Source organism: Monodelphis domestica, chromosome 5 (genome assembly GCF_027887165.1).
Source record: "Monodelphis domestica isolate mMonDom1 chromosome 5, mMonDom1.pri, whole genome shotgun sequence".
Classification (NCBI taxonomy): Eukaryota; Metazoa; Chordata; class Mammalia; order Didelphimorphia; family Didelphidae; genus Monodelphis; species Monodelphis domestica.
The window spans coordinates 245500759-245520039 of record NC_077231.1 but is presented as its reverse complement, the minus strand read 5'-3'; positions in this window follow the sequence as shown (position 1 = coordinate 245520039).

Sequence of the window (19281 nt, the reverse complement as noted above, 5' to 3'; positions counted from 1 at the left end):
GGAACAGGGGCCCTTTATTATTTATCATTACCTATCACCAGAAGCATTCTCCCCAAACATCCTCATGACTTGGCACCAGGCAGAGCAAATTATTCATGGTCAAAGGACTCAGCCTCCAGTGGCCAATTCCATATTTGTTACACATAATGGGGCTAGGGGCTGTGCAATGAGGACTTAGTCCTTTGAGAATGATCTGTCTACTTTGCCTGGTGTCAAGAGGCTTAAGGAATCTGCTTCCACTTCAGATGATGCACAGGTATTCTGTGACTATTTCTTCCTGTAGTTTATGTAAGTCCTGGACTTCTCCATCCCAACTCCTTTATGCTTGTGGGTCAGCTACTTTTCCCCTCAGAATTCTAAGGGTACTCTTTAGAGATTGTGAGGTACTTCTGATGCTAGTAGCACCTTGACTCTCCATTCTAGGGTAATTGACTCCCAATATTAGTTAGCCAATTGATAGCTCCAGAATAAGCAATTAACATCAACTGCTTTTACAGAAGAATATTTACTGAGAAGATATACCATAAATAGAGCTAAAAACACAACCTCTGAAATGAGGGTCACACTCTCTATATTCTTTTGGAGATAGGGCATGGTGCTTTTACCACATCAGTCCCTAGGAATAATGGACTTAATGCTTGATTTTTTTGTTAATAAGCATTCAGCCCACCATCTTGATTTTAGATGGTGGCAAAGCCATTGGATGAGATATTCTCTTGCTTGTAAGATGTCATCTTCTCAGTAACTCAGCTGCTAAATTGATTCACTGTTTGGAACTACTCTTAATCAGACTTGACTATTGACAAACTCTAATATAGATTCATGTTGTTCTTTTAGATTTCTTCTGGTAGGGCTTCCAACCTTTTAAAGCTCACAGTCATGACTTCCACTATTCTCTCTCCTACACATTCTCCTAAGAGAAAGAATGGTATACAACAGAGACAGAGTGTGAGATTATCAGTCACCCATCTGTCCCATTGAGGAAATAAAGGCCCCTAGAATCTAACAGCATCTTTTCATTTGATCATTACTAGGAAAAAAGTCAAATTTGGCTTGTGTGACTTCCCTTTTGAATCCATATTCTGTCCTGTATTAGCAGTTATTTAACTATCCTTTTTCTTTATTGCCCAGGAAACAAACAGGAAGTAGTCACAGGATAACTGCAAGTATCCATGTGGATTGGCACCATATAGCCTATATTTTGCATGCTTGAAGGCTCAGGCCTTACTTGATCAGGTCGCTCCTCCCTCCCATCACATACAAATGACCAACTTTGAAGAAGTAGGGTAAAACATCTGAGTAGGGAAATGTATACATGAAAAAGGAGATGGGATGGATACATGGTACTAACAAAGGATAGTAACTATTTAGTCTGAATGTTTCACCAACACCCTTATAATGTCAAAATAAATCAAAGAAAACTACATGTAGAGTGGAACCTTTCTCCACCCATGGTTAAACTATGAAAGGACTTGGACAAGATATACACAGAATGGGCTGGCATTGGTGGGTGATAATCTTCCTCAACTGAGGTAATGAACAACCAGATCAATGAACACCCAGAGCATCCCCATCTAAGGACTGAGTCTATATATATATACATATATATATATTTTTATATATATATATGTAGATAGAGAGATAGAAGAGAGATAGAGATAGATAGATAGATAGATAGATAGATAGATAGATAGATAGATAGATAGATAGATAGATAGGTAGGTAGGTAGGTAGATAAAAGCCTGTGATACCAAGAATTCAAATTTGGTTCTTTTCATTATGATCTCCTAGTTTACTCTATTTACTCTATATTACTTAATACATTTATGTAGAAATGTCTAAGGCTATGGGTTTAATTGTTGAATCAATTCTTGAATATTATTTCTTATGATTTATAGTCTTTCTCCTAATAGTTTTCTTTCTGAATTGAACCAACTACACCTTGTAGTGTAAAAATTATCAGATTATGTGCCCTGTATACCTCCCCAACACCCTTTTCAGTTTAGTTCCAGGCAAAGATATTTTTACCAAGCCTAGTTCGACACACTCTATCCCCTGCCAAGAGCCCATCCTTATATTTTAAGCCAGGGACAAGAAATACAAATCTTCTCAGAAACAATTTTAGTAGCTAGCTGTTCGCTTCCTAAATTTGCCTTTCTCTTATGAACCCTTGTCTATCAATGAGCAGAAGTGATAAAAATGCCACCTGAGGTCTGAAGATTATAGGTTTGTCATTGTTTTCTCGAAGTTTTTATAATGGCCATCTATACTTTTAGTTTCCATCAAGTGGTACCATTTGTCCCCATATGCATCACCGAAGAATCACAGGTCCATTGAAGGGAGCAGATACTAAAATTTGGGCATACTCCTTACTAAAACATTTGATATATATGTCAAACTCCTCCCATTCTCATCCCCCTCCCCAATAATTTAGGCTAAGCTCCAAGTTCAGGAGCAAGTTATTCCTGTTTAGCTTGCTTTTTCTTCCTCCCTAAGCTCACTAGATATAGCAGGCTCTTCAGGAAGTACCTGTGGTGAGCAATTTTTCAAGTTGCTACCACTGTTAGGACTTCCTAGATCTTCTTAACACTTCCAATATTTTTTACTTTCCAAGAATATTTAGAGAAATGGGCTAAGTAGTTAAGGTATCTAGGTCTTAACTTAGCTCCTCTTGATTCAGGAGAGGACAGAACAAGAAATAATAGCTATGGCAGGGGGAAGCTAACTTGGCTCCAGTACCTGGAGAAGGGAGTACCTGGAGAAGACATGACACTTCCTAGCTCTGTGACCCTTGGCAAGTCACTTAATTCCAATTGCCTAGATCTTATTGCTCTTCTGCCTTCTGATACTTAATATCTATTCTAAGATTGACATAGTAAGAGTTTTAAAAAAAAGAAATGAATCTTTTTAACCTGTCTACCACACTTCTCAAAATCATTCCTTGGGTCACACATTTAATGGCATCATCGCCTAGCTAGAGAGTGCTAGGTGGCATTGTGCTGTGTCTCAAGTTTGGAGGACCCCGGTTTAAATCCTGACTCAGATTTCTAGTAGTTATGCCACCCTGGACAAATCACTTAACCTGTTCCCTTTAGTTTCCTCAAGTGTAAAATGGAGATAATAATAGCACCTACCTCTCAAGGTTGTTCTAAGAATCAAATGAAATAATAACTGTAAAGTACTTAGCCTGGTGCCTGGCACATAATAGGCACTTCATAAATGCTCATTTCCTTCCTTCCCATTGAAAACTATAGGGTTCAGTGAAGAAAACATGAGATTATGAGACAGGAGGCCAAAGCACAAAGATCTGCTCCTTCTCTATAGGCAGGACCTTAGGAAAATCACTTAAAATTTGTGTGTCATAATCGTCTCTTCTAGAGTAAAGGAATAACAAAATTATTATTGTCCTCAAACTATTTCAGAAAAATAAGATAATGGATGTAAAAACATGAACTAAATACCACACACGGGATAGGTTTTATTATTTTCCATTTGGAAGACACACACCCAAATGAGATATTTAAACAGGCTATTTTATAAACCTTGAATTAGGTCCATGTTTCAAAACTGCTACCATCTTTTGAGAAAAACAAAGGAGTAGCCAAAAGTTACAGGAATTCAGGCTCATTCCAGATGAAAAAGAAATGGAACATATAGTTGATTTTGTATTTAACTCTGAGTTAATGGGTAACCTGCCAGGGCAGAGGTGTTCCCACATCCTACTAGCATTAATACAGAGTATGACTCATCTCAGTGATGTAGCTTTTTCTTTAGTGTGCTGAAGATTTGCCATTATCACTAAAAATGTAAGATGTCACACATTTCAGCCCCTCTTTATATCCACTTTGTAGTTTTTTTTTTAATTTTTTTAACACCTTGGCAGGTAATTTTCTTGTTGACTAAAGTCCAAGAAGGGATTTTCTAACTTCAGAAGCAGCAGTGTGGAAAAAGAAATATTTGACTAATTCTTAAGATTTGATGAGGGTTCAAAACTATGTGACCTGAAGGGCTTGGATGGAATTTAAGCTACTAAGTGCCCCTGATATTTTTTGCTCTATGCAAGTATATGTCCCATCCATAGGGAGAATACAGGAATTTAAAACTCTTTAGTACACATACTGTGCATGCTCAAATGACCAAAACAAGGTAAGTGGTTCTGATCATTTCTATCCCCAAAGTGCATTGCATATGGGATCCAGAAGATCCCACCCCAGTAGGGTACAAATACTGAGGTGACAGTGAAGCACTTCACCCTTCCAGGAAGATTCCAAAGCTCAAGTTATCAACAGATATTTATTAAGTGCCTAATATGTTCTAAACACTGAAAGACAGGAATATCAGAATTCTTCTCTTGCATTCTATCCCTTGCCTTTCAGCCAAATCTGCTTTTTCTCACTCTGCCACACACCACCTTTTCTGCATTCTGATATTCCTGTCTTTCAACATTCACTGGGGATACAATGAAAGGCAGAAACATTCCTTGATATTCTAATATGGAGATCATAATCCAATGGGGGAAATGGCAGAAAAGCCATTATGTACAAGCTAGAAATATACAGGATATATTGGAGACAATCACAGAGTGATGATACTAGCATTTACGGATATCCATCTATGCCTGCCAATCTTCTGCAGTTCTTATCCTTATTCTTCAATTGTTCATCAACACATAGGGAATATGCAACATAATCAGATCCTTCTCTAGACTTTCTTGGATTTCAATACAAGTGGATGGACCATTCAACTGGTATCCCTTGCTTCTGCTATGCTGTTGCTCCACAATCACACATTGTCTTAATAATTTATTTAGTGCATCCTATGTATATGTCTACAGAAAATGTTGGTGCACTCTGTAAACCACCTTATATCTCTCCATTCATCCTTTATGTCACCTGCTATTTTGATTCTTTGGCGATTGTATTGCTATAATATTGGCACAATGAATTATTGTAAGAACTTGTTCAGTTGTTTAAATCCTATTTTACTTCTAAACATCATTTGATATTTTTTCTGGTAGAACTACTAGAGTGATTTGTCATTTCCCTCTCCAGCTCATTTTACAGTTGAAGAAATGGAGTCAGATGAAGTTAAGTGACTTACCTATTTACAGCTAATAATTGTCTGAGGTTGGATTTGAACTTAGGAAGAGGTGTCTTCCTGACTGCAGACCTGGAACTGTCTTCACCGTGCCAACTATCTGCTCCTGTAAGGAAAATATTTTTAATAAAATGGGCATTTATATTTTAATATCATTGCAATCACTATGTAAATTCTTAGATGCAACTGAGCCTCGTCTCATCTTTATCCTCACCTCTGGGCCCACTGTCCATCTATAGGACATGTCCAAATTAGAGTTGATTGGATATTAATTGATGGAATGACCATCTAACAGTATTTTGTAGTCTAAATAAGAGGCATTTTTCATCCATTACATTTCTCCCATATTGATGTCCATACAAATTTCTTTTGAATAATAATAGATATGAAAAGATCCTATAGTGTTCTGGAACTCGGTATACTTAGCACATTGACACCTGTAAGAGTACAGCATATGGAGAATTTTACAATCTAAAGGGAATAATAATGATGTTAATAATAATAAAATAACTAACATTCACAAAAGAGTTTAAGGTTTTCAGATTGCCTTAAAAATGGCACACGTGCTATCAGGTAGGTATTATTTTTATCCTTATTTTATAGATGAGGAAACTGAGCTTAACAGAAGTTTGACTTACTTATGATCACATAGTATTTTCTTAAGGGAGATTCAAACCCATTTCTTCCTGATTTTAAGTCTAACACTCAATTTGCTTTGCTCCCCAGCCATCCAGAAATCCATCTTCCATCTCAATTCTGCTTAGGACTTGGTTATTATCAAGCCTACCTGGGATCAGATCTTGTAAATTTTTGCATGAAAGTAAGGGTGACTGCTTTTTGTGCCTCAGAACTGAAGAGCATCTGAATGTGTCATTTGGCATCTTTGCATTTGGGTATAGAATGAGACTCACATGTCATCAAGTACATCCCTTTCTTTTGAAATTTTTGTCACAGAACTTTCAGCTTCTATAGACAACATTTTTCATTTCCACATTCCCCATTCCATGTCAACTTAGAGCAGCTACACATACTATTCCTTGGAAACAGACAAAACTTCCTTTATTTCTATGCTATTTTAGGCAATAACACTAAAAATACCCTGGAACACCAAAGACCCCCACATGGAGGCCTTCCAGGATATTCCCTTTCCAACAGATGAGGACAGCAGGGCAAAGTACATTATGAAAACCACACCAGTTGGCAACTTTGCCAGTGATGGCAGCTGGACGTTAAGCTATAGTCCCCGCATACACTTTGGAAGTATCCATTTAGACATTATGACAGTAGATTCAGACATCCAGTCCCACTTTTGGGAACCTGAGACATAACCTTCATAGCCGAAAACAAAGAAACAAAAAATCAAATAATTCTGCCATCATCACCATGCTGGGGACAACACTGTTCTTTTTCTAGAGAGACTACATGGAAACTTGTTTTCTCCTGGTGCCCAGAGAGGTGAGCTGGAGCCAGTCCAACTTTATAACTTCTCCATGGCTCATGGCACCAGTCTGTTAAGCAGAATCCCTGCTGGGCTTGCTTCTCTTACCGTCCACTTGATGCATGTAGGGACAGGAAAGGTCATTTTTCCATAAACAGTTTCATTGTTTTGACTTCAATCTGAAGCAAATTATCCTTTTGCAGTAGAAGTGAAAAGGTTTAATCATGTAGGGCATTTTTCAAAGTCAGAAATATAATATTATGCCAGCATATTAAATAATTATTCAGCTCATGTCTCTTGGCACATTTGATTATAACACGTCCTATTTCACCATATGTACTGTTAGAAGACAAACTGGGAACTTATTACCAACTGAAAAAGATGGGCTGCGACTGAAATATTATGGCTGATTGTTATTGCTTAGTTATCTGTAGATAACTAGACAACACATCTCTTTAGCGATTCTGATTAACTTTGCTTCAAGAGCTTAGGAAATATGGATATTCTCCAGACAGTAATAATAACTACAAAAATTTAAACTAGACTAAATTAAAAAGAGAGATGTGAAGGCCATCAAATTGTATCTTCTGCATTGAAAACAATATCCTAACCCCTACTCTTGTGCAAGTTAGGATAAATCTCCTTAAAAGGTTTTGAACTATATTCGATATAATCGGGCCAGGGTGCTAATGGCTGAGGCTGGTGGCATTACTCCCTGGTTGCCTGAACACAAAACAGTGATGTGGGGCTTTCAATCAAGCTTTGAAGGTTGGCTGGGATACTATTATGGGTAACATTCACTCAGCTGAATCTTTTTAGGGACTCCTCTCTGCATATCGTTATTGAAGATCCTTCTACTATGGATAAATAAACCTCATTTTGTTAACTGTTGAATGACCTAAAAGTGTCTTGTTACATTATAGAACATTACCTGTCAGGGGACTTGCCTGAGTCAGACCTAGTCAAAGCACACAGCCAAAATATAGCTGATTTCCATTTTGTGTAGTATGATTTCTTTAAGGCGTTGGGCAGATGGCTGAGCCATGTATACAAATAATACCATTTCCTTTTATATGTGGAATTGAGCTACTGCAAATAGGACATGTATTTTAAATTATTTCCATTGACCTATCTACATTTTTTAAACTGGAACTTCTGTGACAAATAATATGTATTTGGAAGCAAAATTGCTGGAGTTAGGGGTATGAAACAAGAGGAATCTCTGTGGCCTGTGTATAGGATAGAGTACTAGACTTAGGATGAAGATCTGAGCTCAAATGCTGTCTCAGTTTCCTTATTTGTAAAATGGAGATAATAATGGCACCTACCTTCTGTGGTTATCATGAGGATCAAATGTAATAATATAAAGTACTATATGAGTGTAAGCTATTATTATGAAACCAGCTGCCTTTTCCCATGAATGATTGACCTCTGTAACTCTAGTCTCATTATCATGCTACTCTAACCAGCAAAATGTAGCTTTCTCTTTTATGAAACAAGGGATTGTTTTAAATCATTTCTAAGACTCAGTCTAGCTCTAAATTCTCTGATCTTACATGTAGAGGGATAAATAAGAAGTTATGATTAGAAAGAAGAGAGAAATGACCACTGTTTCTGTCTCTTCCCCAGTAGAATCTCTTCTCCACTCCTAGAATAATATTGGGTTCTGATTGGTGAACTTTTACCTGATCTCAACTGGACCTAGACCTCTACTTCCCTGGATCCTGTACTGTCTCTACCCCAATCCCTTCCTTTCTGGCTCAACCTCATGTATTTTATTCCTCTAGTAAAATGTAAGTTTTTTTGAAGGCAAATACTGTTTTGCTAGCTTATATTTTTATTACCAGTACTCAGATCAGTGACTGGTGTACAGAAACCACTCAACACTTGCTCTATTTGTCTATTTAAATATAGTGGACAGAGAGAACCCTAGAACTGACCTAACCTGCATATATTCCTGTTTTTAGGCACATGAGATGCTTCTCAACCTGAGATCTCTTTTGAGGGTAACAGAATAAGGTTCTACTTGCTCAGTTACAAGTGATCAAGTGCCTAGAAGACAAGGGTCTGAAGAACCAAGAACAAGAAAACTTTCCTTTGGATATGATCCCTAAAGCATGTGAGAAAAAATTGATATGAGGTTAATGATACTGGACAAAAATCCCAGGCATTAAGGAACAAACCAATTGAGCTGTCAGATGGGGTTATTTTTAAAATGCAAAGAGGGTGAAGAAGAGGAATTATTCTTCAAAATCAAGTCAATCAGACTTTCCTCCCTCAGTGTATAGAAGAACTTAGAAAGAGGACTTTATAGTATCTTGAAATAAGAAAATGAAGCAAAGCAAAACAAAGACAATTGTTTAATTTTAAGAACTAGACCTAAGGAATGAGCTAAGTGCTAATGAATCTTTGTTTCTATAAATTGTGAATCTGTTATCCAGATTTACAGACTAGGAAACTGAAAGGGGGAAAGAAAAGGGAGCATTCTCAGCAATTCCGTGTTAGTTGATTAGGCAGAGTGAAATAAAATATATTATTCATCTGATGTCCACTAATAGAGAACAGCAAAGGCTTGAAGACTGATATCTGAGCTGAGATACTTGCCTGATTCTAGAAGATGAGGGTGTCCAAGGACCAAGCAGGGGAAATGAGAGTATAAAGGGCCAAAATATCAGGGGTGAGGTGACATGATATTAAAACTAGATACTAAAGTTTTTTCTGCCTCCAAACCTCTTTTGCAGCTGTGCCTTAGAGAGATGGCCATCCTCTAGTTCAAGTCCTCATCACCTCTCACATGGAAAATAATAATAGACTGCTAATTATGTCTTCCAGATCATTCTTCTCTCACCAATCCACCTATCCCACAGTTGCCAGGAAGTACTAATGTTACCCCACTCCACTACTTAATGAACTGCAAAGGCTTTCTACTACATCTAAAATCAAAGGCATCTTCTATTGCCTGGTATTTAAAGACCTTCATTACCATACTCCAGGTTGCCATTGCAGAATTATTCTGGATAAATAATTAAAATATTTTAAGCTTATTTTGTGTTAAGTAATGCAGATACAAATATAAAAATGACAGTCCCTATTCTCAAGGAGCTCACAATCTAAAGACAGAGACAACCCATGCAGAAAGTTTTAGCTTTAAGTCAAATAGTTTAATTCACCCAATCATTCTTAAAATTCCTTGAAAACATTTAGAATTTTAAATTCTTCATTCCCTCCAACCCTTTCCCCACCAACTGAGAAGGCAAATGATCTGTCAATTATACATTTGAAGTCATGTAAAACAGCTCCATATTTCCCCTATTTGAAAAAAAAGGAAGAAAAATAAAGGTAAAAATATACTTAATTTGTTTTCAGTTCATTGGTTTCCCCTCTGGAGAAGGACAGCATTTTTTATTGAGGCATTTAGAATTATCTTGGATCATTGAATTGATCAGAGTAGATGTCTTACAAAATTGATCATCATTACAATTTGCTGTTAGTGTATACAATGTTCTCCTGGTTCTGCTCAATTCACTTTGTATCAATTCATATGTCTTTCTTTTTTTCCCTGAAAGTATTCACATCATCATTTCTTATAGCACAGTGGTATTCCATCACAATCATATATCATAACTTGTTTAATCATTCACCAACTAATGTAGAGGCTTCAAGTTAACTCGAAAAGTTCCATGGTACTTAGGGAGAATAGGAAAGCAGATGTTAATACTGCTTCTTTTTTTCTAAACCCTTGCCTTCCATCTTAGAATCAATATTATGTATTGATAAAGGCTAGGCAATGCGGGTTAAGTGACTTGGCATGGTCACATAGCTAGTAAGTATCTGAGGTCAAATTTGAACCCAGGACTTCCCATCATCCAGCCTAGCTTCCTGTCCCCTGAGCCACTCTTTCATTTTATCTTTAGTGATTAAATCATATCAGTTCCGGATGAACTATTTGGCAATGCCATGGACTTGAGCATCAAGAACTTTCTTTTTTATGTCTTTATTCATTGTAGCTACATCCTTGTAGGATTATTTGCCAGACTGCACAGTGGATAATTCCCAAAATGATATTTCATGGCACATGACTCAAGGCAGGTTTGGTGGTTAGTGGAGCACTACTGTTCCTGAGGCTCTTGCCTCCTGAGATGTCTCCCTTCTATCCAAGGAGAAATGTTGGTCATGATCAAGATCTTGTTCAACTTGCCTAGTTTGTGCTGTCTCCTATCTCTCCCTCAGGGTGCCTTGCAAATTCGTCTAGGTTGGATTGCCTGCCCTGTAGCAGTTGGTTGACAGTTGGTGGTGACATCTGGACTCTGCTCCCCAGAAATTGTTTCCTTGGATGATAGTTATAAGGGCTGTGCTTGAAGTAGGATTGATGGTCTAGTGGGTGTTGCCATTCCCAAGACTCATGTGCAGCAGGTGTTGCTAGTGATTATAAGAAAGGTGGCTTCCATCTTAACAACTATTTCTCTCCTAAATAATGGCCATGGGGGCTGAGTTAAAGTCAGGGCTAGTGGTTTGTAAAGTACCACTAAAACTAAAGCTTTTGATTGTGATGTTCTGGACAGTCTCTGTCAGGGTTTGAGGGAATATAGTGCTCAAGGTCATGGCAGATTGAATTGCCTAGCACATGCTGTGTCCTATATCTCTTCCAGGATACCATGCTGCTTCAGCCAGGCTGGCTTGCCTGGATTGTGTGATTATATAGTCTATTAGTATTTACATACATATGTTAACATAAATACCTTTCTTATATCCTTTTGTTATTGTTGAGTCATTTCTGTAATGTCCAACACTTCATGACTCCATTTGGGGCTTTCTTGGCAAAGATGCTGGAGTGGTTTGACATTTCCTTCCCAGTTTATTTTCTAGATGATAAAACTAAGACCAACAGGGTTAAATAATGTGGGCCAGGTCATACAGCTAGTAAGTATCTGTAGCCATATTTGAACACAGGAAGATGAGTTTTCTTGACTTTAGGTCCAATATTCTTGTCTACTCTGCAACCTAACTGCCCACTCACATAATCAACAATCTAGTCAAATGAACCATCTTACTATTTTACATAAGGGGCATTCCATTCCTTGCCTTCATGCCTTTCCCTGTCTCCTGTGTTCAGCATGTACTCCCTCCTCACCATTATTTGTTAGGATTCCTAGTTTCCTTGAAAGGTCAGCCCAAATATCATCATCTCCATGAAGCCTTTCTTAATATCCCAACCCAACCTTCCCTACCTTGTCCTGTACTCACATATTTATTTTGCAGATACATCTACTTGTATTTACTGTTGCCTTCCATAGAAAGTGAGCTTGGGGTCAGGGACTGTGTGTTTATTTTTGTATCTCCAAAGGCAATCACATTTTCTTGCACATAGTAAGACCTTAGCAGGAATTTTTGATTAGTTGATAGGAGCCATTTTCTACTCTTTATGGAGTAGAAAAAAATCCACCCACATTTCCAGGTAGTTTACTAAGTATTACTTCTTTTGTCTTGTGAACCTTAAAAATTTCCAGACCCTACTTCATAAGGCTGGGTTAAGACCATTCCTCATTTGGGCAGTGAAAGTACTTGATCAGGAATGTGAGAACTCTACTTCACCATACTTAAGCATGCCTTAGGGGAAGATAAAGTTGTAAACTCTTTGCTGAACAATGAAAAGTACTTAAACCCATAGTAAGACAAAAAAGTTCTTAAGCCATGACTATTTGTAGAACTAATACAAAAGGGTGCTAAGTACCTATAAAGGTCAGGCAACTTGTGAACTTACAAGGAGCAAAGAGGAAAAAAACATACTCAGAGATCCTAGTCTACTCAGGTGTGAATTACTCAAAAGATCATTCTACTCAGGTGTGAACTAAGAATGGTCTGTCCTTTGAAAAATGTCTACTGTGATTGGTAGATATAAGGACTTAGGGGAGGTGACATAGGAGAAAATGCCCTTTAAAAGGAGATGAAAAGCTCTCTCTGAAAACAGTCAGCTGGGAAGGCTGCCTTGAAGGGTCTCTTTCGAGACTCTCTCTTGGGGACATTTCAGATTGAGGATTGAGCTAGTGAAGACAGCTGAGATGGAGCTGGCCTGGTGTCACTAGAATCCTTGCTTGGACAGATCTTGTGGTGAGTAATTAAGGACTGACTGATCTTTTCTCTTAGGGCTTAGGTCTGGGTTGGCCAGGACTGGCCAGGGCCGGCTTATCCTTTTCTCATTATTTCCTTTTTCTCTCTTTCTCTCTTTCTTTAATTCCTCATTGTATTATTAATTAAATTCTCTATAAAACCCAGTTGACTTGGGTATATTCATAATTGGGAATATTTCCCTGGAAACCACCTTATATTTGATTTGAAACAAGACACTGTAGTGAAAACATATTTCCTGCAGTCACAACTTACTCATCCACTCTTTATATCTATCACAATTTATATCTTCCACTATTTTAATCACTACAGTTTATGACACCCAACCATTTTAACTCCTACAGTCTATATGATATCTCTGATATCAGATGTCCCCTATTCTTGACTTACCCCACGACTACAATGATTTAGGACATCATTTCTTTCTTATACTCATAATAATTCCCAAATTTGTCTCTCTGTACCTTGGTTCTCCACTCTCCAATCCATTCTTCACACAGCCCCCAAATTGATAGAGTACAAATTTAGCCATTCTGTGCCACTATTCAAATGGCTGACTCTCTTCACCTCTGGGAAAGATATAAACTATCATTTAAAATTCTTGACTGAACTAAGTGGCACAATGGATAAAGTACTGGGCCAGGAGTCAGGAGGAACTGAATTTAAATCTTGCATCAATAACTTACCAGCTGTGTGACCCTGGACAAGTCATCTAATTTCTATTTACTTCCCTTTTCTCATATATAAAGTACAAATAAGAAGTTTAGATAATAGAGCACTGGATGGAGTAAGGAAGATCTGAGTTGAATATACTACTTGTGTAACCCTGGGGCAAGTTCCTTAACTTCTATTTGCCTCAGTTCCTCATCTATAAAAGGGAAAACATTGGAGAAGGAAATGACAAGACATTTTGGTATCTTTACTAAGAAGATACTTTGTCACCAAGAGTCATATATAATGAATGACTGAATAATCTCACCTATATATTGGGAATAATAATAATAATAATAGTATCTACTTCACTGAATTCTTGTGAAAATCAAATGAGTTAACATATGTAAAATGCTTTGCAAACCTTAAAGCCATATATAAGTGCTAGCTGTTACTGTAATTATTTTAATTATTCAGAGTTTTCTGTCTAACTTTCCAGACTGCATTGTTTCTCTCCTATATCTCACACCCTCTCCACAATAGTATAGTAGTAGTCTCTTGGTAACCGAGGATGACGATTGTCTTTGTGCATTTTCATCTATGATAGATGAGTGTGCACAAAGACACTTGTGTGTGAAGGAGATTTAAGTGGAAAAGTCAATGCACAGAGACAGTCCCACTCTCTCGGCATTGGAAGCCTGGGTCCAGTGGCACGAAAAGTCTTTACACCTGGAGACTTCCTCAGCTGCATTGGATGGCCATGTTGTCTTTTGTGCTCCAACAAGCCCTAAGCACTCCACAGTGCTTTGCTGCATCGCCATCTCAGCCGTTGAACCTTCTTATTGGTTTCTTCCTTCTGTTCAGCTGAAGCAGTCTTCACATGTTGGGTAAGCAAAGCCTTAGTTCACCAGGGATCCATGAAGACCCGATGGCTACCCTCACAAGGTTTAGCTGGCCTGTCAAAGCTGTTGCCCAGGGTGTGGCCGCTGCTGCATGCTAGCAGCTACTAGGAGCCACAAGTGAGAGCTGGGTGTCAGGTGGGGGTCAGAGGCTGGAGAGCTGCCCTAGAAGGGCATGACAAGCTCTCCATACCAGAGATACTACCCCTCCCTGAACACCCCATACACAATACTTAAGTCAAATGGACCTGCTAATTTTTTCCCCTGTATACAAAATTCTTTATCTTGTTACTTTTTACAAAAGAGGTAACTAAGCACCAAAACATTGAAAGGATTTATTCGTGATAACATAACTCCTTAGTGGCAAGATAAGAACAAAGGTTTTCTTTTTTTTTTCTTCATATTTCTATATGGTCATTTTGTGATAGAATATTCATATAAAACCAAAACCCCAAAACAAAAACACACACAAAATAATGTGGAAAACAGCATGCTTTGATCTGCATTCAGATTCAATCAGTTCTTTCTTTGAAGATAAAGAGTAATTTATACAAGTCCCTCAGAACTGTGTTGGATCATTGTATTGCTGAGAATATATATATCTTTCACAGTTGATCATTTATAATATTGCTGTTACTGTGTACAATGTTTTGTTTGTTCTGATCACTTTACTCTTTATATTTTATGTAGGTCTTTCCAGAGTTTTCTGAAGTCATCCTACTCATTAATACTTATAGCACAATAATATTCCATCACAAACATATACCACAATTTGTTCAGCTATTCACCAATTGATGGATATCCCCTAAATTTCCAATTCTTTGTCACAAAAAAAGAGCCACTATAAATATTTTTATACAAAGAAATCCTTTTCCATTTTTTTCTCTTTTAGGGATACAGATATAATAGTGCTATTTCTGGATCAAAGTTTTATAGCTCTTTGGGCTGAGGTCCAAATTGCTCTCCTGAATGATTGAATCAGTTCACAACTCCTTCAGCAGTGCATCCATGTCTCAACTTTCCCATATCCACTCCAAGATTTTCATGTCCTTTTTCTGTCATGATAGCCAATGTGATAGATGTGGACTGGGACCTCAGAAATGTTTTAATTTGTATTTCTATAAATAATAGTCATTTAGGGCATTGTTTTTGCATGGCTATAGACAGCTTTAATTACTTTGTCTGAAAACTGCCTATTCATATCCTTTGATCATTTATCAATTGCAGAATGACTTGTATTCTTATATATTTGACTAATTTCTCTATGTTTTTGAGAAATGAGGCCTGTAATTGGAGAGAATCATAAAATTTTCGCACCATTATGATTACTGTGTATTAGCTTCCATCTTATGTCTTCCTGGTTAGTTTCTGATCTCCTACTCCCTGAATTTGTCTTCTTTTCTATCAGCATGACCCACCTTCTCTTATCCCCTTCAACTCTTACTTTCTTATAGGGTAAGACCGCTTTCTATGCCCAAATGACTGTGTATGTTCTTCATTCATTGAGCCATTTCCAATGAGAGTAAGGTTCACACATTCCCCTACTAACCTCCCCTATCTTCTCCTCCCATTTCCTCCCCATGAAATATTAAAAGCTCTTTCATGTTGTTTTATGCGTGATAATTCCCCCCCATTGCATTTTCCCTTCTCCCTCTTCCTAGTGCTTTCCTCTTTCTCATTCTTTGATTTCATTTATTTTATATCATCCTATCATATTTAACTTGCGCCCTTTCCCTCTGTCTGTGTATACTTTTGCCCTAATAATGATAAAGATCTTTGGAGTTTCAAGAATCATTTCCTCATGTATGTATGTACATAGTTTAGCCCTTCTAAATGTTTGTTTTTATTTCTCTTTCCTGTTCATCTTTTTATGATTCTCTTGGGTTGTATTTGAGAGTCAAATTTTCCATTCAGCTCTGTTCTTTTCATCAGAAATGTATGAAAGACTTCTACTTTATTGATTATCCTTTTTCACCCCATGAAGGATTATGCTTACTAGACGATTCTCAGATGAAGTCCTAGTCCCTTAGCACTTTGGAATATCATATTCCACACCCTTCTCTCCTTTAAAGTAGATGCTCCTAAATCTTGTTATTCTTTTTTTTTAAACCCTTGTCTTCCATCTTGGAATTAATACTTTGCATTTGTTCCAAGGCAAAAGAGTGGTAAGGGCGAGGCAATGGGGGTTAAATGACTTTCCCAGGGTCACACAGCTAGGAAGTGTCAGAGGCCAGATTTGAACCCAGGACCATCTTTGGGCCTTACTCTCAATCCACTGAGCTACCTAGCCACTCCCCTAAATCTTGTGTTATTCTGACTGTGGCTTTATTATATTTGAATTGGGTTTTTTTGCTTGTAATATTTTCTCCTTGATGAAGGACTTCTGGATTTGGCTATATTATTCCTGGCAGTTATCCCTTTGAGATCTCTTTAAGGAGGTCACACTCAGGGTATTCTTTAAATTTCTATTTTGTCCTCTGGTTCTAGAATATTAGGGAAGTATTCCTTGATGATATTTTTGAGAAATGATGTCTAATCTTCTTTTCTTATCATGACTTTCAGGTAATATAATAATTCTTAAATTATTTCTCCTTAAATTATTTTACAGGTCAGTTTTTTAAGTTACTGAAGTATTTAACATCTTCTATTTTTTCATTCTTTTGACTTTGATTATGTCTTGATGTCACATAGAGTCATTAGCTTTAATTTGCAAATTTTAATTTTTAAGACATGTTTTTCTCCAGTAAGCTTTTCTATCCCCTTTTTCATTTGGTCAATTCTACTTTTTGAAGTGTTCTTTTCCTCAGTGATTTTTTGTATTTCTTTCTCCAAAGGGCCAATTTTGTTTTTCAAGATGTAATTTCCTTTATTAAATCTCTTAATTAAATCAATTTTGCTTTAGCTTTGTTTGAAATCATGATTGCTACCACTGCTTTTCATTTATTTCAATTGAAGAATAATACATTCTGCCTTAGTTCTTTACCTCTACCCTGTTTCCAATGTGTTTCTTATAAACAATATAATATAGAATTATAGTTTTTAACTTATTCAGCTATCTGCTACTGTTTTATGAGTGAGTTTATCTTAATCACATTAACACTTATGATTACTAACAGTGTATTCCTTACAATCCTGTTTTTTTATCCTGAACCTGCTCTTTTTCTCTCCTTTTGCTCTATCCTTCACAAGTGTTTTGCTTTGAAACATCATTTCCCAAAATTCACCCTCCCTTCTATGAGCCCTCATTTTTCTTATTCTCTTCCTACATCCCTATAGGATAAGATAGATTGCTATACCCATTTGAGTATGGATGTTATTTTCTGTCTCGGGCAATTACAATGAAAGAAGGTTTAAGGACTGCCACTTATCACCCTCATCATCTCCTCTACTATGGTAGCTTGTTTTGATTCTTTGGGTAAGATAATTTACTTCATTCTACCTTTTTCTTCCATCTTCTCTCAGTCCCTATTTTCAACCAATTTATTTTTAGTGGGAATATTATGTCCTTATAGTTAATTGATTCCCACACACTCTGCCTATGTATACTCCTTCTAACTAGAGCCCAGGTATCTTATCTCTCAGTCCAGTGTTTTTTTCCCCATTATATCACTTTACTATTGCTTATGCCTAAGGAAATAAATACTTCAAGAGATCTAGGAGTCCATTCATATAGGTTCTCCTTCAATCAATATAGGTCCCAACCAGCAATCAGTCTATGCCTCTGTATCCTGGACAGATTTTATCTCAGTCTTTTCATAAATCGTTACTTAAGAATATCCAAAAAGTTATATATATATATATATATATATATATATGTATATATATATATATATACATACATACATATGGACTCCAAAGCCACATGAGGGTACACCGTAGATGAAACTGCACAAAGACAATAGTCATTCTCGATCACCGAGAGACTACCACTACACTATATACATATATCCCTAATATAGAAATATATAAATTAAGTTTAAATATATATATATACACATATACATACATATACATGTATGTATCTGTGTACATGTGATATGCATCTAAAGATTTGGGAAGCCTTCTTCTAGGTCTTATAGAAAGGCAAAGTAAAACTTGAAAGACATATCTCATATTGAATATATTAAAGAGACCTTTTAAAGTACAAGTTAGTGTAGATCACTGTCAAATTTAAATAGAATTAGAGTCCACTAATCTATATACAAGGACCCATAGTGGCTAAATATTGAAATTTTTAAAATGCAATAATACTTCTGCCTTACAGTATATTTATTTATTTTGTTACATGTTAATTTACTTTTTCATCTAGTTCGGGCCAAATACTGGAGTATTGTGGGTCACATATGGTCAGCCATCATGTATTTAATAACTCTAGTCTATATAGCCTCTAGCTTTCTTTTCAGCTCGGAAATTCTGGTAATTGAAGGCATTTCTGTTTCTAGTTCCACTCAGAAGGGAGAATCAGCTGTCAGATCTTTTGTTTCAAAACCACCCATCTTGTTTATCAAAATCTCTTTACAAATCCAAATACAACTACAGCTTGGAGATGAGATGGAGAATGACTTTTTTTCTTTTAAAAGATATTTTGGAAAAATTTACTGCTGTGCTGGTGGCCACAGCTGGATTATTCCTGGGCAATAGTCCTTCTTAAATTCCCTGAATCATGAGACTGCATTCTCCAATCAATTATTGGGTAAAACAGATAGTTAATTTACTAGTCTAAAGAAGAGGATAAGGGGGAAATATAGGATTTGCATTTATTCACCTTTTACCTGTCTTTTCAATGTATAGAAATTACAAAGTTGCTGCTACAAAATTGGTGGAAAATCACACTTAAAAATAAAAGGATTCTTAAAATAGCATTTGAATTTAGATATGACAATTTTGTCTCAAACTCATGGCAATCTTAAATGGTTTAAATCTATTAGGTCTTTTCAAGATCCTTCTGAAGGATAAATATATCTAATTTTATTTTATATATGTGTGTTTGTGTATTATAAATATGAAATTAAATTAGAATATAGTCTTTGTGAGGTACTTGAATACAAAACACCTTTGATTCTGTTCATT